General features: G+C 45.6%; 1 long non-coding RNA gene and 1 pseudogene across 4 annotated transcripts in view; one reads left to right on the top strand and one right to left on the bottom strand.

Moving 5' to 3' along the window:
• Positions 1-26,210, bottom strand: part of LOC142140427 (uncharacterized) — a 107,310-nt gene that overhangs the window by 70,376 nt on the left and 10,724 nt on the right. The window contains exon 1 of one of the 4 annotated variants that reach the window (XR_012688472.1): positions 11,948-12,035. The exons of the other annotated variants lie outside the window; for them this stretch is intronic. This is a non-coding gene — a long non-coding RNA (uncharacterized LOC142140427). Of the gene's footprint in view, positions 1-11,947; positions 12,036-26,210 lie in introns of those variants that run through there. 4 annotated transcript variants of the gene reach the window in all.
• LOC142140603 (uncharacterized) lies at positions 15,849-18,158 on the top strand (annotated as a pseudogene).

Raw genomic sequence — 26,210 nt, 5'->3', positions numbered from 1 at the left:
AAAAATATATATATATATATATATATATATATATATATATATATATAATGTGTCTATGTATATATATATATATATATATATATATATGTATGTATGTATATGTGTTTGTATGTGTATATATGTATGTATGTATGTATGTATGTATGTATGTATATATAAGCATTAATGGCTTTTCCACTGCATTGTTCTCTGTTTTCTCATTGTAAATGAAATGACCACTTATGTGGAGAGTGTGCTTAGAGCAAGGCTAACCAACAGTCAGCATAATGGCACATCTCCTGTGCCTCATAGAATGATTAGAATGATTAGGGAAATTTGCTTTCATCTTCAAGATTTCTGAAACAAAACGGCAAAGTTCCACTATTTACAACTTCATAACAAACAAATATATACATACCAAGAACATATAGCAAGTTTCTTATGTAATCCCCTTACTACAGGTGACTACACAATTGATATTTTGACTTTGCATCCCCGCTTATTGGCTAAAAAAAAGTACTAATTTATGGATGGGAATACCAAGCACCTTAACCTCTCTTGTATTCCCTGCAGGGCCGGACTGGCCATCTGGCACTTCTGGCAAATGCCAGAAGGGCCGATGGCTGGATGGGCCAGTCCAACTCCTCCCGTCTTCTTGGTGGCTGGCTCCAGCCATCTCTGCTGCGCGCTCCTCAGGTCCCTCCCCCATTATGCTGTGCACTGGTGCACTGTTACACTGGTGAGTTTCCAGGGGTTTTTTTTTTGTTTTTTTACTGAAGAGGGAGGGGGTGCCCGTGATTTTCAGGGGACGGGGGGGGGTCGCGTGGGTGCCCTCATTCTAGCGTGGGGGGGGTCAAGAGTGTGGAAGAGCCATGGGGTGCTAGGAAAGGGGGTGAGATAGCCAGGGGGTGCTGGGAGAGGGGGTGAGAGCCAGGGGGTGCTGGGAAAGGGGGGGGAGAGCCATGGGGTGCTGGGAAAGAGGGTGAGAGCCAGGGGGTGCTGGGAGAGGTGATGAGAGCCATGGGGTGCTGGGAAAGGGTGTGAGATAGCCAGGGGATGCTGGGAGAGGGGGTGAGAGCCAGGGGATGCTGGGAGAGGGGGTGTGAGAGCCAGGGGGTGCTGGGAGAGGGGGTGAGAGCCAGGGGGTGCTGGTAAAGGGGGTGAGATAGCCAGGGGGTGCTGGGAGAGGGGGTGAGAGATCCAGGGGGTGCTGGGAGAGGGGGTGTGAGAGCCAGGGGTTGCTGGGAGAGGTGGTGAGAGCCAGGGGGTGCTGGGAGAGGGGATGAGAGCCAGGGGATGCTGGGAGAGGGAGTGTGAGAGCCAGGGGGTGCTGGGAGAGGGGGTGAGAGAGCCAGGGGGTGCTGGGAAAGGGGGTGAGATAGCCAGGGGGTGCTGGGAGAGGGGGTGAGAGCTAGGGGGTGCTGGGAGAGGGGGTGTGAGAGCTGAAGGGGGTGCTGGGAGAGGGGCTGAGAGAGCCAAAGGGGGTGCTGGGAAAGGGGGTGAGAGCCATGGGGTGCTGGGAAAGAGGGTGAGATAGCCAGGGGGTGCTGGGAGAGGGGGTGAGATAGCCAGGGGGTGCTGGGAGAGGGGGTGAGAGCTAGGGGGTGCTGGGAGAGGGGGTGTGAGAGCCGAAGGGGGTGCTGGGAGAGGGGCTGAGAGAGCCAAAGGGGGTGCTGGGAAAGGGGGTGAGAGCTAGGGGGTGCTGGGAGAGGGGGTGTGAGAGCCGAAGGGGGTGCTGGGAGAGGGGCTGAGAGAGCCAAAGGGGGTGCTGGGAAAGGGGGTGAGAGCCATGGGGTGCTGGGAAAGAGGGTGAGATAGCCAGGGGGTGCTGGGAGAGGGGGTGAGAGCCAGGGGGTGCTGGGAGAGGGGGTGAGAGCCAGGGGGTGCTGGGAGAGGGGGTGAGAGCCATGGGGTGCTGGGAAAGGGGGTGAGATAGCCAGGGGGTGCTGGGAAAGGGGGTGAGATAGCCAGGGGGTGCTGGGAGAGGGGGTGAGAGCCAGGGGGTGCTGGGAGAGGGGGTGTGAGAGCCAGGGGGTGCTGGGAGAGGGGATGTGAGAGCCAGGGGGTGCTGGAAGAGGGGGTGAGAGCCAGGGGGTGCTGGGAGAGGGGGTGAGAGCCATGGGGTGCTGGAAAAGGGGGTGAGATAGCCAGGGGGTGCTGGGAGAGGGGATGAGAGCCAGGGGGTGCTGGGAGAGGGGGTGTGAGAGCCAGGGGGTGCTGGGAGAGGGGGTGTGAGAGCTAGGGGGTGCTGGGAGAGGGGGTGAGAGAGCCAAAGGGGGTGCTGGAAAAGGGGGTGAGAGTGCCGAAGGGGGTGCTGGGAAAGGGGGTGAGAGCCATGGGAGAGGAGGTGAGAGCCAGGGGGTGCTGTGAGAGGGGGTGAGAGCCATGGGGTGCTGGGAAAAGTGGTGAGATAGCTAGAGGGTGCTGGGAGAGGGGGTGAGAGAGCCAGGGGGTGCTGGGAGAGGGGGTGAGAGAGCCAGGGGGTGCTGGGAGAGGGGGTGAGAGAGCCAAAGGGGAAGGGGGTTCTGGGAGAGGGGGTGAGAGAGCCAAAGAGGAAGGGGTGCTGGGAGAGGGGGTGAGAGAGCCAAAGGGGAAGGGGGTGCTGGGAGAGGGGGTGAGAGAGCCAAAGGGGTGGCGGGTGCTGGGAGAGGGGGTGAGAGAGCAAAAGGGGAAGGGGGCGCTGGGAGAGGGGGTGAGAGAGCCAAAGGGTAAGGGGGCACTGGGAGAGGGGGTTAGAGAGCCAGGGGGAAGGGGCGGTGGGAGAGGGGGTGAGAGAGCCAGGGTGGTAGGGAGTGCAGGAAGACGTGTGAGAGAGCCAGGGGAGTAGGTGGTACAGGAAGATGTGTGAGAGCCAGCGGAGAAAGGAGAAGATGGTGCAAGGGCATAGGTAAAAGAAAGTGTAAAGGGAGAGACATCTTAAGAATTCGAATGTCAGGGATGCAGCTATCATAAAACACAAGGAATAATGAAGAATGGAAATGCACAGAGGGGACAAGTGTTAAAAAAAATAAAAAATCAAGCCCCATACTCCATTCACTTATATTTTCTATACCCCCACTCCTAAATTTCTGCTTCGACCACTGCCCTCTATTCCTGCTCCCGACTGCCTGTGTGAGCTGACAGTTGCACTGCCTGTGAGCCAAGGGGGTAGACGTCTCCAGGTAAATAATCTAAATGTTTCCTATCTAATCAAACTGATGGATCACATCCAATTATTTCTCACCCACCTCCTCTATCCCCCTTAATTTATATACTGTGTTATTTAAAATGAATAGAAAAGACGCATATCCAATTACTGTAGTAAAACAAAAATATTTTTCTCTGACAATTTGCTGTAGATGGAAATACTTTTAATGCGGCCGTGTGGGTTCAACTGATCATTCAATAGTTATGTTTTTTTTAGATATATGTTAGTTTTATTTCATGTGGAATGATTCATGAAAATTCTGCCATTACTATTTAATTGAGGGAAAAGGGTACCTGTTACCTATATATGTGTGTAAGTACTCTGTTCGTTGTTGCTATTTTGTGGGAGATTTGAAAAGCAAAACATTGTTTCCTACAGTGGCGTCTGTATAATTGGTGGTATTGCTGTAGTATGGGGTGGCGTGCTGGTGGCAATGTTGTAGTGTGTTTGGTGCTAGTATTGCTAATAAGTAGGAGAGGGTATTGCTATAATGTGGGGGGTGATGCCGGTTGCTGTAATGTGGGGGGTGATGCTGGACGCTGTAATGTGGGGGGTGATGCTGGACGCTGTAATGTGGGGGGGTGATGCTGGACGCTGTAATGTGAGGGGGTGATGCTGGACGCTGTAATGTGGGGGGATGCTGGATGCTGTAATGTGGGGGGGGGGAATGCCGGTTGCTGTAATGTGGGGGGTGATGCCGGTTGCTGTATTGTGGGGGATATTTGAATAGTATGAGTGTGTGTGGGGGGTTATTTATTGCTGTAATTTGGGTACTAATAATGTATTGTCATGGTATTTATTTATGTAATTGGGGTGCTAATAATGTAATGTTGAGGGTCATTAGGAGAAATAAATACCCCCCCCCCACACACACACTCATACTACATCATGTTGTACTGCACCAGCATCAGTGTGCAACAATATAGTGCATGGAGCCCACAACACGTGGGCCTGTGTGCTTTAAATGCCAGGGCTGATTTTTAGTCCCAGTCCGGCCCTGATTCCCTGCATACCCTGCACTGTGACTACAGAGGAGTGCACTGAATGCAGTATGTTGTACCATTCCCAGCTTCAGTCAGTGAGTAAGCAAGGACCATTCTTTACAGAGGGACAGATGGGTAAAAGGCAATTTGTCAATGGGCAAGCAGATCTCTTATGAAGGATGAGGCATTTGATCCCCTCCTCACAGTACAAAATGCTTTGCTTTCTAACTGCCCTCTTATTTTTCTAATGCAGTTAACTGGGGTGAATTAATTGATGAGAGGTGTACTTTTAAATTAATTATTTAGTTCAGCACATGTAATTGCAGCGTGATGACAAGTGAGAGGTATGAAAGCAGACCATAGTGTGAAAGTGGTCAAGTTTGGGTCCTGCTTGCTGCTCACATTAAAGTGCTCAATCCATGGTTCCCACTCCATAATTGTGTTGTGTAATTTACATTTGAACACATAGCCCCTCACCTTATGTACTTTAATATAAGCAGGAAGCCTATTACTCCCAACTATTTTGAAATCAAATAATATTGAATGCTCCGTGTCCCAAGCTCATTTATCTGTACTAAGTTATATAATGATGATTGTGTTTAAATATGGACACCTTCCCCCCGTTCCAGCCCTCATACCTTCCTAAGTGCCCTTATTTATAAAATATCACTGCGCATGGTAACTTTGATTGCATTATAATGTTAAATTTCTTACACAGCCAGGTTAAAGAAATTTTTAATATATGTCCAAAATATCTTAGTCCTCTCTGCCAACTTGTTTTAGTTCATATGTGTAAGATTTGTATCAAAGATTATGTTGCTGAGAATATATCTAATCTTCAATGAAGCTCCACATCTGTGTGTTATTTCTCCTGCTCTAAGTATCATTGTTCCTATGATGTGTTATGCGTGTCTAAGCTTATTTGGATATCTATTTGCACTTTTGAAATGTATAGCAGAATCTTTATGTAAGTGGCTGGAAGGAAATGGTATATATATATATATATATATATATATATATATATATATATATATATATATATATATATACATATACAAGTTAACCCGTGCATGTTACTCATGCATTCTAGTCAAATCAAGCTACTTAAGGTGTTAAAAAGGTTCTTGTCATGCATTTGGGCCTAGCCCATGCCTCCTCAGGGGAAGAGCGTTACTTCCCGACGCAAGCACCCTTTTTTAACGTGGTTTTGTCCACATGTCACCACCTCATCATTTTTCTCCATCACCTCATCCTTCATCTTCATCGCCACATCCTTCATCAAGCTACTTAAGGTGTTAAAAACTCCCCACTGTCACCCCCGGCAACCACCAACCACTCCCAACTGTCACTTCTCCTTCAAGAAATATATAGGTCAGTGTATAACTCTGCCCAGCAGGTGGCGCTGCAGCTTGGTTTTTTTTTTCCACACACGCCACTAGGCATTTATATAGTAGATATATATATATATATATATATATATATATATATATATATATATATGCATATATACATATTGAATATCTGCCATGGTGTGTCTGTGAATAGTATATAGTGATACATACAACACAAAAAGTTTATACAGAACAGAAATGAGACTGTATCTCTGGGAAAACTGAAAATTGCCTTTGTGAATCGTCAGTATATACTATCTTACATCTTGATCTGTGCTGTATTATAACTACTTTATGTAAGTATATGTACTCATGATCTTGAAGTAATCTGAGAGTTATTTTTATGATAACTGAGAGAACGTATGACTGAAAATTTGTCTTTACTTATAATACATTGTGGTTAAGTCAATGATAGATGTGTTCACATAAAGAGTGTCATGTAATGGTGTGTTACTTGATGGTTTTGTCAAGAGATGTGTGATATCTGGGTGGCTTCATCCAGAAGCCATGTGAGTAGTTTTCATGGACTTCTTGTCAGGATATATTAGAATAACAGCAGGTATTCCCTGGCTATGGTTGTCGTACTACAAGATGAAAGTGTAGGAAGGTTGCATAGAAAGATGCATCTTACAATATTTGTAATGCTTCACAGGTTCCATATTATGGATGTGATTTGAAATAGAGAAAATACGCAACTTTAGTTATACCACAATAATTAATGAGTGTCATACAGAATTTGTCTTACTATCAGCATGCACTATTTTAGCGGTGATAAGTAGGGTTTTTTATAACTGTTTAACATGGCAATAAGAATTCTGTTGTTTTACGGCATTTAGCAAAAAAACATGACAGAGGCTTAGGGGGCCTATTTACCAGCTCCTAATCCCCTAGAAAAGTGCCATTTTCAAGGGACGTTTAAGTATCCCCTCTATTTATAACTAAAGGATAGCAGATATAACACAAAAGCAGCCCCCATTGGTTTCTATGGAGACAGCTATTTTGCGTGATTTAGCAAGTTCCGAAAATCAAAGATTTTCGTAACTTGTGCCTGATGGCTAATACCATCTCAAGATCCCTCTCTGCATCTTCCCTGCTCTCGCCTCCGGTGAGGTGGCCAATTTTCAATACTGACTGTAGAAGAGATAGGAAATAGGTGTTCACCGGGACACCCATTTATCGTGACTGCTCTTCCGGCAGAACACTTTTAATAAATGGTCATGATAAGGAATCAATGACTGTGATTAGGCACTCTAGATAGCTAGGATGGACCACACTCATATTCAGAAAGCGACTATGGGTTATATTTACCAAAGGGCGAAGAACTGTATTGCCTGCTAAAACAGATGTCTGTTTTAGTGATAGGGCTCGCTATCATTTTCCCTCATACATGAAAGGGTTTACTGCCGGAAGAACAGAACATAATGTGATGAGAATACTGTATAGAACATGATCTGACACACACATTAGCTAGATAACTATAGTAACTCACTGAAAAACAACAACTCCCACCCAATATTTGCCTGAAAGAGAAGCCAGCCAGGAAAGTTACTAAAATGCCTGACTGGCATGCTAACTGCTGACTGAGCAGTGATCTGCCTCTGTGGCACTGACTTCATGTTCTATATAGTATACTCATAACTCTAGTAGTAAGGAGCCCTGAGACTTAAGGTATGGTATTAATCATGGTGGGTGGTGGAGTTTAATGAGGGTTAGAATACTGGACATGCTTCTTATCGGTTCCTTTTGTTGATGAACGGAGGGGACAGGAGAATTTTTCTAATTAGGCTTTAAGTTAGGAGTTTCTAGGTATTAAAAAAATTAATCTGTTCCCTGGTCATAAACCTTTTTTAAAGTATTGGGATCACTATGCAAAACATATAGATACGCTGGCACTTCAATAAAAGAGATTATTATTAACTCCTCGGCAGCAAGGTGCACAGTGGTTAGCACTGCTTCCTCATAGTGCCGGGATCATGAGTTTGATTAGGGCTAGAGCTCAACCTGTATGGAGTTTATGTCTTCTCCAAGTTTGCATAAATTTCATCTGCCTGCATCTATTTCTTCACAAAGTCCAAAAAGACATACTGGTATGTTAATTGGGTTTTGACAAAATGTACCCTCGCCTTTGTGCGTATGTGGTATAGTACTAGTATTGTGTGTATGTGGTATCTAATCATTTAGATTGTTAGTTCCAATGGGGCAGGGATTGATGTGAATAACAAATATTATCTGTACAGCGCTGTAATGACTGGTGCTATATAAACAATAATAATATCTCCTTCAACCCTGCTAGAATGCCACTCCTTTTTCGGAACACTGATTCAATGTTTTGTATTGTTTTTTAGTCTTTGAAAATTCTTCTGAGTGTCTATAACCAAGTTCTTGAATATAATTAGAGGGTGGAGGTAAGCCTCATGCTGACTCGATTAACTCCCTGTTCATAAGTGTTTTGTGATTCAGTTTATTATTACAATTCACATAAGGAATGTGTTTCTTTCAATTTACTCCAAGAATTCATATTCACACATTATTCCTGTTAAATGATTTAGAACAAATAAAAATGGGGTAAAATATATACGTGCTATTCATACATGTCAGATGTACTACTGCTAGTAATCTAATGCATGATTAGACATCCCCGTGATGAGTCAAATTATAAATTCTACAAACTATAGCAGAAAACAAAAATCAAACACAGAAGTAAGAGCTAAAAAATATCTATGTAATTTACTGCATCTTGTGTTTCAATATATTTTAAAAATTATTTTATTATATATATATATATATATATATATATATATATATATATATATATATATATATATATAATTATATTTTATTTTCTGCATTTTTATGTAGCAGCACATCATGAAATAAGTACTGGTTTGATGTTTTTGAGCATCTCCACCTCTGTGTAATTTGTCACCACCCTCTTTAGTGGCATCTGTACACAAAGCAAAAGGAGGAGCCCGATTTCTCACCAGCTGGCAATCTAGTAGAGTAAATGGAAAGATGGCTTCTGCCAAATTCCTTAGGGAGAGGAATGGAAATGTAATTACAACAGGACTATTAGAAATATTTTTATTTGATAACACCATTTAAGCACAACACTTTGGTTTTATTATTGGGTAGACATATCGGGCCTGATTCATTAAGGAAAGTAAAGCAAAACAAATTAGTAACTTTGCACCTTGGCAAAACCATGTTGTATTGGAGGGGGAAGTAAATTTAAAATATGGGGGTAGATTTATAATTAGGGCAAAGCATGCCCTAGATCAACTTTAAATGTCAGTGTAAATAAAGCTATCAAGTATTTATGTAATACATGAAAAAACAGCCATTATTTATATTATGTGCAAAACAATAAACTAATTTGCACCCCTTGAACTGTAACATGGTTTTGCCAAAGTTCAAAGTTACTCATTTTTTTGCTCTACTTTCCTTAATGAATCAGGCACATCTGCTTCAAACTTCCATAATCCTCAGCCTATAACCCTTCCAATTCTATTGCAAGGCTGTTCAACAACTTTGGGAAATATAGGACACCTGTTCCAATTCATTTGAAAAGATACACTTTTATGTTAAGACAACCAGACCCAACCATGTAATTAGCTTTCAGACAAGCCTAGCATGCTTTGCATCATAGTATTTCGTAGAACCAGCTGAGGAATGTCTTTGAAACAACTACATTACAGAATTTGATGGCCATCCCCTGTGCTATGCACAAATTTATGAATTACTGCTGTTGTCAAGAGCAAGCATTCAGGCAGAGAGCATATTTTGATTAATCCTACTGTTGTAAGAGTGGCCAACAAAGCAACGTGCTGCTTAGCCTTAGAGAAGCGATGATGCTAAAAAAAGTAGTTAAGTAGTGTCAGCCAGACAAATTTAAATACCTAGATAGGGAATCATTGATGTGCTGTAGCAGAGAATCAAAATGGAACTCTAGTTTAATCCAAGATCATCAGATCTGTCACATTAATTGCCACCTCTTCATGTCCCATCTACTGCTGATTACTCACGCGCTGAAAATATCAAAAGAAGCTGTTAGACTCCATGACAGTACAGTGATGCCATTTCTCTGACTGCATTTAACCTTTTCTGAACGAAACAGCACCAAATGAGAGATGTGACTCTCATATGCTCTGGTTTTTGAAGCAAACCTTTTTTTTGGCCCACTACAAATCTGTAACCAAATATATTGCTTACTTTGTAGGACTGCTGAGACACTTGAATTAAGAGTTTACATTAATAGGTTCTAGTAACTGTTGTAACTTATTTGGGTTTTAAAAATAAGAAAGGGTCGACTTTTATGGGTTGAACAATGGAAATATGGAATTCTAAGACATTATTGTCGCAGGAGGCACTGCTCAAAGTAGTTGCCACTTTGCAATCATGAGAGAACAGGGATCTTGTTCTAAACCAGGGTTTCCCAAACCCAGTCCTCAAGGCTCCCTAACAGTGCAGGTTTTCCGGATCACATGTGACATAATTAGGACCACCTGTGGATCTGTTACAATGTGTCAGTCAGTAATGAATACACCTGTGCTCCAGCAAGGAGATATGGAAAACCTGCACTGTTAGGGAGTCCTGAGGACTGGGTTTGGGAATCCCTGTTCTAAACCAAAACTTTTTTCATTGCAGTGATTTAAGATATTAGCATTAAAAGCATAATAATGTATTCAGGAAACAAAATCTAGATATAACTAAACAAGACCTAATATTTTAAATAGATTAAAAGATCCCACATGTAGTGATCTAAACAATTTGCACAATTCGTTTGTGTTGTATCATGTCCGTTTCCCCAATTGTAAAGTGCTTCAGAAATGTTGATGCTTTGTATATTAATACAATTATATTATTAATCTATTTTGTCACTAAACTGCAAATTTAGATTTGAGTATATTATGTTTAAGACCATAATGTGTGCAGAATATATGGAGCATTGTACTGTACATGATTTTGCTACTTAACAGTGTAAATCCCTGACCACTAATTGTAATCTAAATGTTTTTCCTATTAATTATATTGTCACACCGTTTCAATGTCTGAGGCAGCCAAAACTATTTGAAAATAATATTGATGTGTTCCTATGAATACCAGACATAACAAAAATTGTTGGGTATCAGCAAATTAAGAATTCCTTTTCCAAAATTGGTCAGGAGCATTAAATTTAATTAAATGCAATACATTGCAGATCACTTAATTCCTTATGACACAGTGCCCCCCAGAGGTCAAGGGAAGTCTTAAGGCTTCTTTTGAAAATACAAGATCTCCTCTCAGATCAATTTGACATATTCTATCATTTCCCACTTGCTAACTAGAAGGATTAATGACTACGTTCCAATTTCATCTTCCCGACTAAACACACATTCCATGCATGACTTATTCTGATACAATAAATTGTGCTACAGCACCATCTAGTGGTATTATTGTGGATGTAATACATTTTTCCTCCTGTGGCTCGTTTAGAATAGCATCTCTTAAATACTATAATTTACATGCTGAAAGGGATTGTGTGGGACTTACAGCCCTGCACATAATACACTACCCTTCAAACACTTGACTTTTGTAAAATAGAAATAATAACTTTTATCTTCCAATGGATGCCTGGAAAGGCTGCAGTCCAGATGCACTGATGTTCAGATGCACTGAAGTCAGATACAGAACCCTGTCCAGGCTCCACTCCTGCCCAGGGGACAACACAGGATTTCGAGAGGGGGCTTTTCCAAATGTAGGATTAATAGAACAAAGCAAAAAAAAAAACCTTGTCACAATAAGCTGGAAACAGACACTTTTTTTGTAATGATTTCTTTAAATCATTGTCTGTGCATTATGACTAGTTGAAAGGCACTGTGAAATTTTTGTATATCTGCACAATACATATACATTTTAAATCAGGAAAAAAAGCATGAAAATCTGTACTTCGTATTGCTACTAGTGTTAGAAATAAGCCTGGTGTTACTGCACTTGTGTACAGTGTCGGACTGGGGCATGAAGGGCCCACCGGGAGACTGCAATGCTAGGGGCCCACCAAAGGGATTGTGGCCAGCCATCATAGAGGCGTGACCAGACACTACAGGAGGAGTGGTCAGCCCACGAAGGACAGCTAGCACCAAAGTGTAGTATATAAAGAATGCAGTGTGTATATAAAGAGTACACAGTCTTGACCTGCTCCTTAGATTGGGCAGAACAGTCACCAAAAATCGGGATTGTCCCACTAGACCAGGTTTGGCTAACCTGTGGCACTCCAGGTGTTGTGAAACTACAAGCCCCAGCATGCTTTGCCAATATATAGCAGCTTGTTGCTGGAAGGGTATGCTGGGACTTGTAGTTTCACAATACTTGGAGTGCCACAGGTTAACCAAGCCTGCACTAGACTCAGAACATTTGACAGACTGTCTTACCTGTTCTTGTCAATTTTACCACCTGTGGCTGCTGGTTTCTTTAGTTGCGGCTTGTCTGGATCCTAGAATGTTGAGGTCCCTATTTGGAAAAAATAATGAGTACATTTAGAAAATTCCAACCAGCCCTGGCGTTAAATCAATAGGACCCACAATTAATACTTAGGCTTTCCTCCAGCCCTAACATTAAAGTAATAGTATTCCCATTTAATAAACCTATTTCCCTCCCTCCAGACAGCCCCTGCAAAAAATTAATCGCATTTACGTATAATAAATATACCTATTTCCCGCAACCGTAACTGCCATTAAATAATTCATATTCACATTTAATAAAAAGACCTCATGCTCCTCAAATTCAGCCCCACATTCAATTAATAGCTCCCAAATCACCCCATCTTAAATTAATAATCCCCACTATAAAATTAAATTGTCCCACCTTCACCCTAGAAAGAAAATAGCACCCATTATTTAGCCACCACCTACCACACACACACATTACATTGCCACAAGCCTGCGGTGCCATCACACACACATTACTGTGCCCCTTAATCACCATGTTGTGGGCAGCATGGTGGCTAAGTGGTTAGCACTTCTGCCTCACAGCACTGGGGTCATAAGTTCAATTCCCGACCATGGCCTTATCTGTGTTGAGTTTGTATGTTCTCCCTGTTTTTGCGTGGGTTTCCTCCGGGTGCTCCGGTTTCCTCCCACACTCCAAAAACATACTAGTAGGTTAATTGACTGCTATCAAAATTGACCCTAGTCTCTCTCTGTCTGTGTGTATATGTTAGGGAATTTAGACTGTAAGCTCCAATGGGGCAGGGACTGAAGTGAATGAGTTCTCTGTACAGCGCTGCGAAATCAGTGACGCTATATAAATAAATGGTGATGATGATGCTGTGCCTCCTTATGATCACAGAGCTGCTTTTGCTACCCCCTTCTCCTTGCCCCCCTTCATACTCTGCCATGCTGCCTTGGCCCCCTTCACACTTTGCCATGCTGTCTGTGCTCTTTTTCACACTCTGCCATGCTGTCTTTGCCCCTTTTCACTCTCTGCCATGTTGTCTGTGCTCCCCCTTCACTCTCTGCCATGCTGTCTGTGCTTCCCCTTCACTCTGCCATACTCCCCCTTCACTCTACCATGCTCCTCTTTCTCTGCCATGCTCCCCCTTCTCACCCGTATGTGCCCTTCACTGTACCAGATGCCTCCCACATGCCGTCCACTATACCAGTTTTGCCCCACGTGCCTTCCAATGAAACAGGTATCTCAACATGCTTCTAAGTGTCCCAGATATTTTATGCCACTCACAGTATACACAGATACTATTACTGTGCCCTCCAAATATCATCAACTGTGCAGGGGACAGGTCATGACTCTGAAGTCAGATGTATATTTCAACCACAGCTTTAATTATGCCCAAGTGCAGAAACAGCAAACATAGCAACACAGGAGTGAAGAGAGTGAGGCATAATATATGTAATGTTTAACCAGGCGGACAGTAGCTGAACGTTAACTAGAAGACTATACTCGGTCCTCTTAACAGGTAACAATACTGCATAAGTCTGCCAAACATGAGAAAGAGGTGGATCTATCTATATACAGTATGGAATCCACTGAATGTGATTAGAGCTAAGTCTTTATTTTACCAAATCAGTTAGCAGGGCTAATGTAGGGGTACCTAAGGGAGGAACACCCACCATCTCCCACTCTAACACCCCATGACTCACCCCATCCCCTAGGGATGGATAGCACCCAATGCTCCCGAGATGAACTTCTCCTGATCCCCTAACCTGTGACCTGTGAAGATACAATTACAGTTAGGGCTGATCTATCTGACCACAAGGAAGGAGCCACAGCAGTCACCTACCCAGGCGACAGCTGAGATAGATCTGGTGTGTCACTGGGAAACACCAACCTCCATACAGAAACACTCCTGCTGCAGATCGCCACTCACCTTGTGAATGCTGCAAAGAAATGTATGTGAACTCACCTGGAGGAGGGGCGTCCAGTCTTCCATGTTCCCAGCGAAACCTGTAGATAAGATCACAGAAGGCAGTTCCTTCCCCACAACTCCTCTTTATCACTTGCCCATTGCAGTAGGCCACCCAAACTATCTAAGCCTTACCAGCAGGTGCAAGACTCAAGGAACAAATTGTCCTACACACGCAAAGTGTAGTGTTCCACACTAAACATAAACCAAATAGCTTGATCAACCACAGTCCTGCCTCTTTGCAGATCACACTTGAAAGCAGTGGTAGTTAGTTTAACAGTGCTTTAAACACTGACACTGTTTACAGCAACCAAAATAATCCGAAAACATACCTCACCGACCTGTCAAAAACAGAGACTTAATTATACACAGACACACGAGAGTTCCGATCTGAGGAGAAGCCCACTCTTGAAAATTACGTCACTTGTAAGCGCGACTTTCATATTTAAAGCGGCAATGCAACAGACCCGGCGTAGGATCACGTAATGCAAGTAAGGCTAAGTTAGCCTGAAGGCATGGACATTTTCTGCAGGCTCCCAAGAATTTTCTTCCGGACCATATCCTTTCCATTTCACAAAATATTGCCATTAGGCTGGGGCCGTACCCACTCAGCACTATTTATTTTTCTTCACGTTTGTCACTTTTTTTTTTGTGTTCACATTTCCGGATTTTATTGGGTGCGGGTAGGCCCTTTTGGGCTCCTGTCCCCAAGACGATCTAGGGGGGGTTGTGTGGCCCTGAGGCTCTGGCCCCCCTGAACACCTACGTAGGACCTCCCCTTAGGGGGTGAACTAGTTGTTGAGCCCTGGGTGAAGCTTCCGTGGATCCCAGGGGCCAAAGGGACCCCCCTAGCCTTGCGGCGAAGGGGGTCTGAGGACCCTTACCCCCTAAGGGACCTTTTGGTTCAGGGGGTCGGGGACCAGGGCCCTTTCTTTTTAAAGGAAGGGCCAGTACCGCACACTTTGTGCACTTTTTTTTATTGGTTTTGCACCTTTTTTGGTCACATTGGTTTTTGATTGCACGTTCCCAGGCTTTCAATAAAAAAAATTAAAAAAAATTTGAATTGTCTAAATTGTCTAATTGTCGCTTCTCGGCCTTTTGGCTAAGATCAAGTGTAGTTGTGGTGGTCGGGTACTGATGGGAATCCTTCCCTTACCTTGTCCTCCAGACACGAGTCAGGTTCTTTTCTCTTTTGGATATCCGGTGGTCAGGAGATAAATACTTCAATGAAAGGGACAAAGATTGGTCAAACAACTTGATCTTATTGAGAATGCGGTAAGAATAGTTTTGGTAAGCCACCGCGCCACTGACCCCTTCAGCTCAATAGTAATGACAAAATAATGCGGCTGATCAGCATAGAGCACAATAGCATTTAACATATAACATACACCTGGTGAGTATAAGGCAGAATAACGATAACATCTTCAATACACATTGTCTAATAAGGCACACTGGTAATCACAGTTACTACTTTCACGTTAACAATATCTGACTGGTGATGATGTAATAACCATCAATAATAACCCATCAAGACTCTTACGGTCACTACCGCGCCCACTAGAGGGCTACTTCTTATTCAGGTGTTTGGGGTACCGTGCTATTCCCTATGGGTCAGGCGCCCCACTTTTAGCATCTACTGCTGAGTTAACTTGAATTGCAGCGGTACCACTAACACTGAATGTCACACCTTCAATATTAATAAATCAATTCTTAGGTAAATCACATAACATTAACATCATCTAAAACATTTGCTGCACCAATATTATCCCTGGTAACGTTACCATATTTTCCACTCAGTCCTGGGCTGACCTGTGCACAGGAATTTGGGTAGTGTTCCAATGTCCTGCAGAGGTTTCCATCAAGGGTTAAGTATTATAGTAGAAAGCAGGGCTGTTGCTCATTTCAGCCACAAGATGGCGCTGTTCTCTCAACAGTCAAAGAATATCGGCACATGTGCTCTGCAGCAGGGTATAATGTCCAGATATCAGCACACACACACACACACACACACACACACACACACACACACACACACACACACACACACACACACACACACACAGGATATAGCTGAAACGACCGTCTTAATTGTTCCCTGCAGCCTGTGTATAGGTATGATCTGGGGGGAAAAGCACTCACAATCCTTCCTTGTACAAGAATGCAATGTCAGTTTTGGATAGATTCTCTCATCACTCTTCCCTCTGACACTGGGGTGTGTGCAATACACTGCAGGCTGAGGTTTTACCTTGAAAAGAACTCTGTAGTTAGTGAATACTGTCTTTGGCGCCCCGCTGCGTGTCCCCAGCTGTTCTCCGTCCGCTTTGCTGGCAATGTCACAGTTCTGGCAGCAGCTTATCTTCTCTCTGCTCGGCTGCACATCCTCCCCCTTGTTCCTTCTACCATGCTGCTCTCTCTCTCTCTCTCTCTCTCCTCCTTCCTGCACAACCTCTTCCTGTTACTCCCCCAGCCAATCAGGGCCTTCATCCTCCTCCTGTCAATCACTCCTGGGCACAAGTTTTCAGGAGAACAATTAACCCCTTGTAGCCCTGCATTTTAAAAGCGTTTATGCACTCCTCTGTGCTGTTCAACAGGGCTTTGGGGTACCACATAGTATCTGTTCTTATCAGTCTACAACACCCGGTGGTCGTAATGCTGATTGTGGGTCATCCATAGCGCAATCTAACACTGGTGAGGGGCTGATGTAAACTCTGCTGCATGGTCCTGTCCTTCTCCTGCCCAATACCCAGTGGACAGAACCTGATTGGGGCTCATCGATAGCACAATCTAACACTGGTGAGGAACTCTTTAGGACTTGTGTTACCCGATCGAAGCCGGCCAGGAGCAAGAAGACGACTGCGAGGAAGATCGACTCCGGGGAAGAAGCGCTGCTGGTTCCCGCCTTCCGGGAAGAAGACGCCGGGAGCAACTCCAGCTGAAGAAGCCTTCCTCTCCTCGGGACCTGCTCCAGTGGAAGAATCGCCTCCCCTTCAGCAGAAGCCCCTGCTCCTCTCTGCCCAGCGGGAGGATATCTGCACTGCTCCTGCCCTCCCGGAAGATCGTCCTCCAGACCAGCCTCTCTGTCCCAGGAAGAAGAGCCAGGAAAATGGCTTCAGCTGCTACAGCTCCTGCCTCCATCCCTACTCCTGCCCCTGGGAAGAAGAGAGGAAAGAACCCTGCACTCAAGCCTCTGCGCAGAGCTGGAACCTCTGCCTCCATTGCCCCTGCTACTGCTGGACAAGGAAGCCCAGCCAGAATACCCTCCAGAAGACTCCCACTCTGGAACCCTGGATGAGGCAGACCATCATCCTGAAGTTGAAGGAGGTGGACGGAAGAGTCCCAGACCTGACAGAGGAGACCTTTGGGAAGAAGATGGTCCTTGAGCAAGGCTTCTCGAAGGCTGAAACCCTCAGCATTCAGAATTACATCAAGGGCATCTTCTATGTGACCTTCGCCTCCATAGCCATCTGCAAGAGGTATTGGGAGGCAGTGAAGACCACGAGGCCGGACTCCCCATTTGCTCGCTTTGTGGGTAACTGTCCCATCCAAAGGGAGGAAAGAAGGGTGACTGTCTTCATGAGAAACCCCCACACACTGGGCAAGGATATCGCTACCTTCCTGAACCGCTTCTGCACCTCCAAGGACCCCTCCAAGATCCTGGATGCGAACGGCTTATGGACAGGCAAGTGGGCATTATCCGGCTGAGGAAAAGTGATGCAACAACCAACGGGCTCCAACACCTGCCATCAAGCTTTGCCCTGAGCGGCTCTGCTGGCCTTCTCCTCTACGCTGATCAGCCGAGGAACTGCAGGTAGTGCGGGGAAGCTGACCACATGTCGAGAGGCTGCAAAGCTTCAGCCTGCAGGAACTGCAGAGTGGCAGGGCACGAGACCAAAGACTGCCCAAGAAAAACAGCATGCAACCTCTGTGGCCTGGCCAGCCACATCTACAAGGACTGCCCCCAGGGGGCCAGAACCTACGCTGCAGCTGCCGGGAAAGGACTGCTGGAAGGTAAACCTGCCCCTGCCCTGCAGCCCAGAGGAAGCAACAGAAGCCCCTACTGCAGCCACGAGTGGGTAAGAACGCTTCCACCCCTCCTCTTCCCACCCCCCTTCCAACCTCCCTCCCCTCTCCTTCCCTCCCTACCCCTGTTGTGACAGCACCTCCCTCATGTCCCGCTGTCAAAACACACCCTTCCTCCCCAACCCGCTCCTGTCCTCTTCCCACCTTCAGCCCTCCCCCTGTCGCAACCCTCCCCCCTCATTCCCCTGCAGTAGAACTAACCCTCTCCACCTCTACTGCAGTTCCCTCCCTTTCCCAGGAAGATTTTCCCCCTCTTGTCTCTGCAGGTAAGGAGAATAAGCTAAGGAGGAAGAGGAAACAGCTAGACAGCCCAGCTGGCGGCTCTGACCCTTCAAAGAAACAAGCGATCGAGCTCGGAGAGGACCTCCTTCCGCAGGAGAAGGCCCTCGATGAGATGGTGGATATTCTGCTGTGGACTCGGGATTCCAAAGTGGAGGAGGAGTTGGAGGAATTCCTAGAGCTGCCCAAAATCTGCCTATTCGACCACCTGGAAGAGCAAGGTCTGCTCCCACCTCATCATGGGGACACGGGCAGACCGGACCAAGTCCCACCGGACAAGGAGGGTAACTAATATATTGACTGTGCTAACTTTCTTTTTCTCTCCCAACTAATGGCCAATTTCTCTCTTTTTACCATTAATGTGAGGAGTGTGAAGGATAAGATTAGACGTCAGTCTGTGTTTACTTTTCTTGACAGTCAGAAATGTGATGTTTACATGTTGCAGGAATGTTCTTTACCTTTCTCTAGTTCCTACAGGCATCTGGGTAGGCAGTGGTCTCACGGGCCCTCCTATTGGTCTGGGGGGGGTGACTAAGTCTGCAGGGGTCGCCATTCTTATTAGGGGAAGCCTCTTCACACTAGATTCCATTCAGGAGTTTGTCTGCGGCATATTGGTTATCGTAGATGGCTCTTGGGCAGGTGAGCCTATCAGGCTTATCTGTGTGTATGCATCCCCGGGTAAGAATGAGCGTTTGGAGCTTTTCCAGACCCTGCGGGCCCAGCTCGTAACCACCAGGGTAGTAGTGATGGCTGGGGATTTTAACTGTCCTATAGAGGAAGATGGAAGGAGTTCTAACAACAGTGCTAAACTTGATGTTTCTTCTAGGTTGCTGCAGGAGATGGTAGCTGAAGCATCCTTGCGGGATGCAGTGGGATCCATGGGGGCCGGCTCTGTGAATTATACTTGGAGCCGCCCCGATGGCTCAGTGCGTTCCCGGATTGACTTTGTGTTTACCTCAAGTGCGGTAAGACAGAAAAGGCATGCCATGGTTCCCTGCTTCTTTTCTGATCATAGGACCATTCTCTTTGAGGGGGTTCTGGGCCACGGTTTTCCTCCCGACCCCGACTCCTGGAAGTTGAACTGTGCTCTGCTGGAAAGGGAAGAGGTGTTGGTTGAGCTGAGGGATGCTTATGTAATGTGGAAAAATGACAAAATGTATTTTTATTGTATGTCTAACTGGTGGGAGTATGTGAAGTGCAAGTTTCGCAGTTTCTTGCAGGCAAAGGGCCGACAACAAGCGTGTGAGAGGAAGAGAAACTGCAGGAGGCTTCAGCGTCAGCTGCAGTGCCTGCTGGATCGCCAAGTTTGCGGCTGGGATGTGAAGGATGATCTGGCGGAGGCCAAGGGGGGGTCTGAAAAGGCACTTCGAGGAGGAGTCCAGATGCATCATCTTCCGTTCCAAGGAGGAGAATCTGGAGAAGGGTAAGAAATGTAACTTTCTTTTTCAGAAAACTCCACTCCGGCCACACGCCCCTGACTGAACTGTGGGACGAGACTGGTACCCCCAGGAAGGGGAAAGAGGGCGCCATGGGAGTCGTCACAGACTACTACAGCAACCTCTACTCCCCTAAGACTACAGACAATGATGCAGCTGAATTGTTCCTGTCAGGTTTCACTAACCCTATTGATCCTACAGGTAGAGCAGCCATGGACACCCTCCTCACACTGGGGGAGCTGCACTCTGCCGCTAAATCCTTTAGGCCGGGCAGGACCCCGGGCAGTGATGGTCTCCCAGCGGAGCTCTATGTAGTGTTGTGGGACCTCATTGGCCTGGACCTGCTAGAGCTGTATGAGGAGATGGTGGTGGAGAGCAGAATGCCTCCGACTCTGAAAGAGGGCTTGATCACGATTTTGTATAAGCGCAAAGGAGAGAAATGCAACCTCAAAAATTGGAGGCCCATCTCCCTCCTGAATGTGGACCACAAGATCCTGGCCAAGGTACTAGCCAACAGGCTAAAGGTTGTCATTGGGCGAATTGTTCCTCCTGACCAGACTTGTGGCATTCCTGGTCGCAGGATTGCAGACAGCCTTGCGCTGCTGAGGGACACGGTCCATTACATCATAGAACGCCATGCACACGTGGCCCTGGTAAGTCTTGATCAGGAGAAGGCCTTTGATCGTGTTTCTCATTACTTTATGCGTAAGGTTCTGTGCAGGTTTCTGTGCAGGTTTGGATTGGGTGATAAGTTTTGCTCTTATGTTAACCTGATGTACCTTGATATTTACAGCTTGGTGTTGGTGAACGGCTGGAAGACTGACCCCTTCTCTGTAATGTCTGGGGTCAGACAAGGCTGCCCTCTTCTTTTTGTTTGTTGTATAGAGCTCTTCGCGATGTGCATCAGGCGGAATCCAGAGATAAGAGGCATCACCGCACTGGGTCCAGACCGTCTAGAGGCCAAGTGTTCGCTCTACATGGACGACGTCACTGTCTTCTGTGCTGATCCACGTTTGATGGCAGCACTTGTCTAGACCTGTGAGAACTTCGGCCGAGCTTCAGGGGCAAAGGTCAACTGCGGAAAGTCAGAGGCGATGCTGTTTGGTCAGTGGCACCTGTCATCCCCCGCTGCATCCCCCTTCACAATCAAGCCAGACTTCATCAAAATCCTTGGAGTTTGGTTTGGTGGAGAGAAGGCGGCCCTGAAGTGTTGGTAAGAGAGACTGGCGACAGTCAGACAGAAAATTGGACTGTGGAGCCTCAGAAACCTTACCATCGAAGGGAAAGCACTAGTGCTGCGCAACGAGATCCTTCCCGTTCTGCAGTACATGGCCCAAGTTTGGCCACTTCTTGCTACTGTCTGTAAGACCACCACGAGGACAGTCTTTCACTGGACAGAGTGAAGCGGTCATTCATGTACAAGGACCCCCTCAAAGGTTGGAAAGGGATGACCGATATCCCCACCATGCTGCAGGCCTTCTTTGTTTGCAACTGTTTCTGCAGTACACTCCTTGACAAGAACATTTGCTCTGCTGGGAAGTCCATGTCTCGCTTTTTCCTCCTGCCTCTTTGGAGGAACCTTGATTGGGACAAATGGGACAGCTCCTTCCCTTACAACTGGACTACACCTTGGTTTTACCTGGATGTTGGACAATTTGTGAGGGAGCACCATCTGGAGGGACTTAAACCAGACTTGTGGAAGCCTAAAACTATCCACAAGATCATCAGAGCAAAGGATGTTATGGAGTCTGTTCCAGGGCTTCCTGTGGCTATGGCCAAACACGTCTGGGAGAATGTGGCCTCTAAGAGGCCGAATAATAGACACAAGGACATTGCATGGATTGCTATCCAGGGGGGTCTGCCTCTCAGGATATTCATGCACTCCCGGAACCTGTGCAGATATGTTCACTGCCCCTTTTCTATCACCAGAAGGGAGACTGCTCAGCATATCTTTTGGGACTGCACCACTGCACAGGCATTGTTGGATGCCATGGAACATGAACTTAAGGACAGTGTGCCCAGGACTTGCCTTTCATACCATTCGGTATTTTATGGATTATTTCCTGGGACACACACAGTTGGGGCAATCCAGGAGGCCTGGCGCCTTATGAACTGTTTTAAGGATGCAATGTGGCTTGCCTGGAATCGCCTCATCTTGAAGCGGGAGAAGATGACCATCCAGGACTGTCGCAGGCTGATCCACAGCCTGCTAAGAGACTATAACACACTTGACAGTCCTGAGGAAGATGAAGACGACGACGATTGATTGTTATTAATTGTTGTCTCCCTCTTCTCCTTCTCCCCACTGTGTCTTTTTTAACAATAAAATCTTTGGTTTGTGCTTCCCCTCCCTTACCCCCTCCAACCCATTCCCCTTTCACAGCTTGAAGTATTATTGAATGTAATGTCTATTTATGCACCCTTCCCTTTGTGTCTGTCCTCAATAAAAACCTTTTGCCCGTGACTCCCCCACCCTACCCCTCTCACCTACCTCCCCCTCACATCCAATGTTTTTTATTGTAATGTAATATGGTTTAAAGTTTGAATGGTTAGTGCAGTACTTGATGTATATAGTGTAGGATGTTATGTCTTGTACTTTGTGCCCTATATTGTACTAAAATGTATGCATGATTATGTCTTACGGTGTACTGTGTACACTTGAATGAAACGTATGACCTTTGTTTTTTGTACTTTATACAAATAAAGTTACTCTTTCAATTAAAAAAAAAAAATTAGAATTGCCTAATCCTAGCCCGGATTGGCTCGCCAAGGCAGCAGAAGCGCAAATGGCCGGGTGGTGAGCCCTGATTGGCTCAGCGGCCCAGCCATCAGGGAACAGTAAGCAAATTGCTGCTGATTCACTTACGAGGAGCCAGGAACATGCCAGAGGGACTCACTGGACTCTGGAAAACCAGGGATAAAGCTCCTATAATATCTAGCAAACCCAAAGAACAAGGCACCAGGACCTCGTTCAAAGCCTGGACCTTATTAACTAATGGCTTATGACATTCATTTTCAACAATATACCACAGATACTGGGTATCACATTTACCAGGGGCACTTTTCTTCAGGTTGGCTTTAAGGTCTGCTGTATGAAGGGAGGACTTCATCTAGTCTATTCAAATGACCTAACAATAGATACTAAACATGAATAAAGAGTACAGGTAGGCCTCTACATGATATTCATGGGGTGCCTAATTCTGAATTCACTGGGGCGCATGCAGAACAAGGAGGAATGAATTGACATAGGAAAAAGAAAGAGCAATGAGGTGCTAATGAGTGTTATGGAAGGAAATGAAGAATATAAAAATAGAGAAATACATAAAGGATTACAAGAATATATACAGAAAGAGCCAAGACAAGTCTTGGATTAACTTGAAATTGCCCATATTCCTTGGATCTGAAAGCACAGCAAAACAAACTTTCCTTTTCCTACTCCATGGCAGCCCTTACAATGGGTTAATACCCTGATCAGCGTAGTGTAGACAGGAAGATTTCACCTCAACTGAACCCTATATAAGGTAGCTCCTCCTCTTCCTCAGTGTCTTTTCTTCCTGTCTCAGCATGTCTATGACAGGGTAGTGCAGAGTAGCATGTTTGTTGTTTTGCTCTAGAGGGCTTACCTGAGGTATTGGCTTTCCTCATGAGGCTGGCTGTGTGTGCAGTTTAGCGGGGCATGTGCTGGGACCGGACTGTTCCCTTCAGCGTGGGCTGTTTGGAAATCATATAAGGTACTGCCAATGGTGTCCGTAGCAGGCGTGCGCACAAGTACGTAAGACGCGTGCGCGTAGAGGGCGCATGCGCTGTGCGCTGGATGGATTGCCGCGCAGCGCTGGCTTCCCCGTTTACTAAACCACCTGTCAGGAGGAAGAGAGGTGGAAATCGTTACCCTGCTATGGTCACACCTTTTTAAAAAACTGACGCCTATTATATGAGGCTCATTGTTGGCTATAGGTGGATGTATGCTGCAGGACCTAGCAGCTATCTGGATACAGTGCACTATGGACCAGGAGCCCACCCCAAAAAAGCTGAAGGACACCCCAAGGTAAGCCCTTAGATTGGGTGTTTTGTGTACTTTAGAATAGGTTACTTGGTACCTTTTTTTATTGTTTACAGTACCTCCGTGGAGCTTGTGCAGCTAAAAAGAACATGCAAAGTTATAAATCGGGTGTGTGTAGCTTGTGATGGCAGATTGCTGAAAGTTTGCATTGTACCATTATGTATGTCATGCACCCCTAAAACGGTGGAAGAGCCTGGGCCCAACAGAACAAGTCAAAGAGTTCTTTTCATGGAGGGTGAGGATGATGGAACATTTTCAGGCCACAAAGCAGGGAGCAAAGAGGGGCAAGACTCCAACAGGAGAAGATACGGAGGACGTGAGGCCAGGGCAATCCTCTGAAACAGTTCCTTTCAGGAGTGGGATTCTGAGTCAGATAGTGAGGCTGAGGTGAAAGAGGATCCCAGATTTTTTAATTTGGATACCATTAATGTTATACTCAAGCATATTAACAAATCGCTAGGCATTGAGAAAGCGACAGTTCCGGTCAAACCACAGGATGCCCTGTTTTCGGAACACCAAGTGAAATCTAAGGTGTTCCATACCCATAAGGTGATAAAAGACTTGATCTCTAAGGAGTGGCAAGCCTTAGACAAAAGTAATCCTAACATGGGAAGACTGAACTGCATGTATGCTTTCCAGGATGAAGATATGCTGAGATGGTGTTCAGTACCTAAGGTGGATTCAACCATAGCCGGCTTATCCTCAAGGACCACTCTCCCATGGGATGATGGGGTACCATTGAAAGACGCTATGGATAGGAGAATGGAGACTTCCTTTAGGAAATTACACATCTCCTCGGGCATAACTCGAAGATAGAATAAGTAGATTGTACCTTCTAAAGTCCTTAGAGGTTATGCAGAAAACCATTGATTTCTTGTGTGAAGCCTCGTTGGATATGATTGTGTTCTCTTCAAGAGCATGGCCTCGGCAGTTGTAGCAAGAAGGGCGCTTTGGTTACGTCCATGGGCGGCAGATCCCCAATCCAAAAGCCGTCTGACAACTATTCCATATGAAGGTAATTTCCTGTTTGGGGACAAAACTGGATAATCTAATGCAGAGGCTAGCAAATGGCAGGGCTAATAGTCTACCACAAGACAGAAAGGTGAGTTGTTTCCTCACTTATTCTCCAAGGCAACAGTTTAAAGAAGCCCATAGGCCTGGGAGACAGTATTCCAGACACCAAGATAATATGACAGGACAGTCCTTTCGGCCCTTCAAATCAAAAAGGGGGAAACAAGGACAGCAAAGAACCCAATGACTATCTGCAGATTCAGTCTCCACTGACTCCAGTTGGCGGCAGGATATCAAGCTTTGCAGAAATTTGGAATCAGACCACACAAGACAAGTGGGTCCTGTAGATAGTCACCAGGGAATATGCCATAAAATTTCATACCTGGCCAAAGGAAACAGATTTGTCCAGTGAAGAAGTCCCACGTCCTTCTTAGAACAGCGAGTATTGGTGGAAAGCCTAAAAGACCTGGTGAAAACAAAAGCGATTGTGGCGGTGCTGACAAATCAGGAAAACATGGGGTTCTATTCCAAACTGTTTCTGATTCAGAAAGCATCAGGTACCTTCAGAACGGTACTAGATTTATGAGCTCTCAATAGCTATGTGCAAGCAAAACACATTCGGATGGAGTCTATCAACTCAATGCTCAAGGTGGTAGAAACAGGAGATTTTCTGACAGCGATAGACTTAAAGGATGCCTATTTTAATATCCCGATTACGATCCATCATCAGCAATTCCTATGGTTCTGAATTCAAGGACCCCACTTCCAATTTACTTGTCTTCATTTGGCCTTTCCACGTCTCCAAGAACATTTACCAAAGTCCTTATAGTTCTCATAGCTGTACTCATGGAGAGAGGAGTAGTTTTGTGGCCATATCTGGACAATATTCTGATTTTGGCAAAGTCAGAAGAAGCGGCCTTAGAGTTTACATCCCAAGTAATCCGGTTTCTGTAACAGCACGGTTGGTTAGCCAATATATCAAAAAGCCATCCGATACCCTCGCAACAGCTTGTGTTCCTAGGAGTGCAAATAAATACAAGAACGGACAAGGTCTGTCTCTCTCAAGAAAGATTGGACAAAATCCAGTTGATGGCGCATCAAGTCCAGATTCAACCTTGGATTTCAGCACGAGCCTGTCTTCGCCTCCTAGGAATGTTTTGCTCGACATGGGCAAGATGGCATATGAGAGATCTTCAATCAAACCTCTTTGCACAATGGGATCGTACAGTGGGGTCTCTAGATTCCAAAATCAACCTCTCAAGGTCCGCAAGACAGTCCCTAAATTGGTGACAGCTCCAAGGTTTGAGAAAGCAAGGTGTGATTCTCTCGATACCAGACTGGTGTGTTCTTACCGCAGACGTCAGTTCAGTAGGTTGGGGTGCTCACATGCAGGCAATGGTCATACAGGG

Source organism: Mixophyes fleayi, chromosome 2, assembly GCF_038048845.1.
Source record: "Mixophyes fleayi isolate aMixFle1 chromosome 2, aMixFle1.hap1, whole genome shotgun sequence".
NCBI lineage: Eukaryota > Metazoa > Chordata > Amphibia > Anura > Limnodynastidae > Mixophyes > Mixophyes fleayi.
This window is presented reverse-complemented; position numbering and strand designations above follow the sequence as displayed.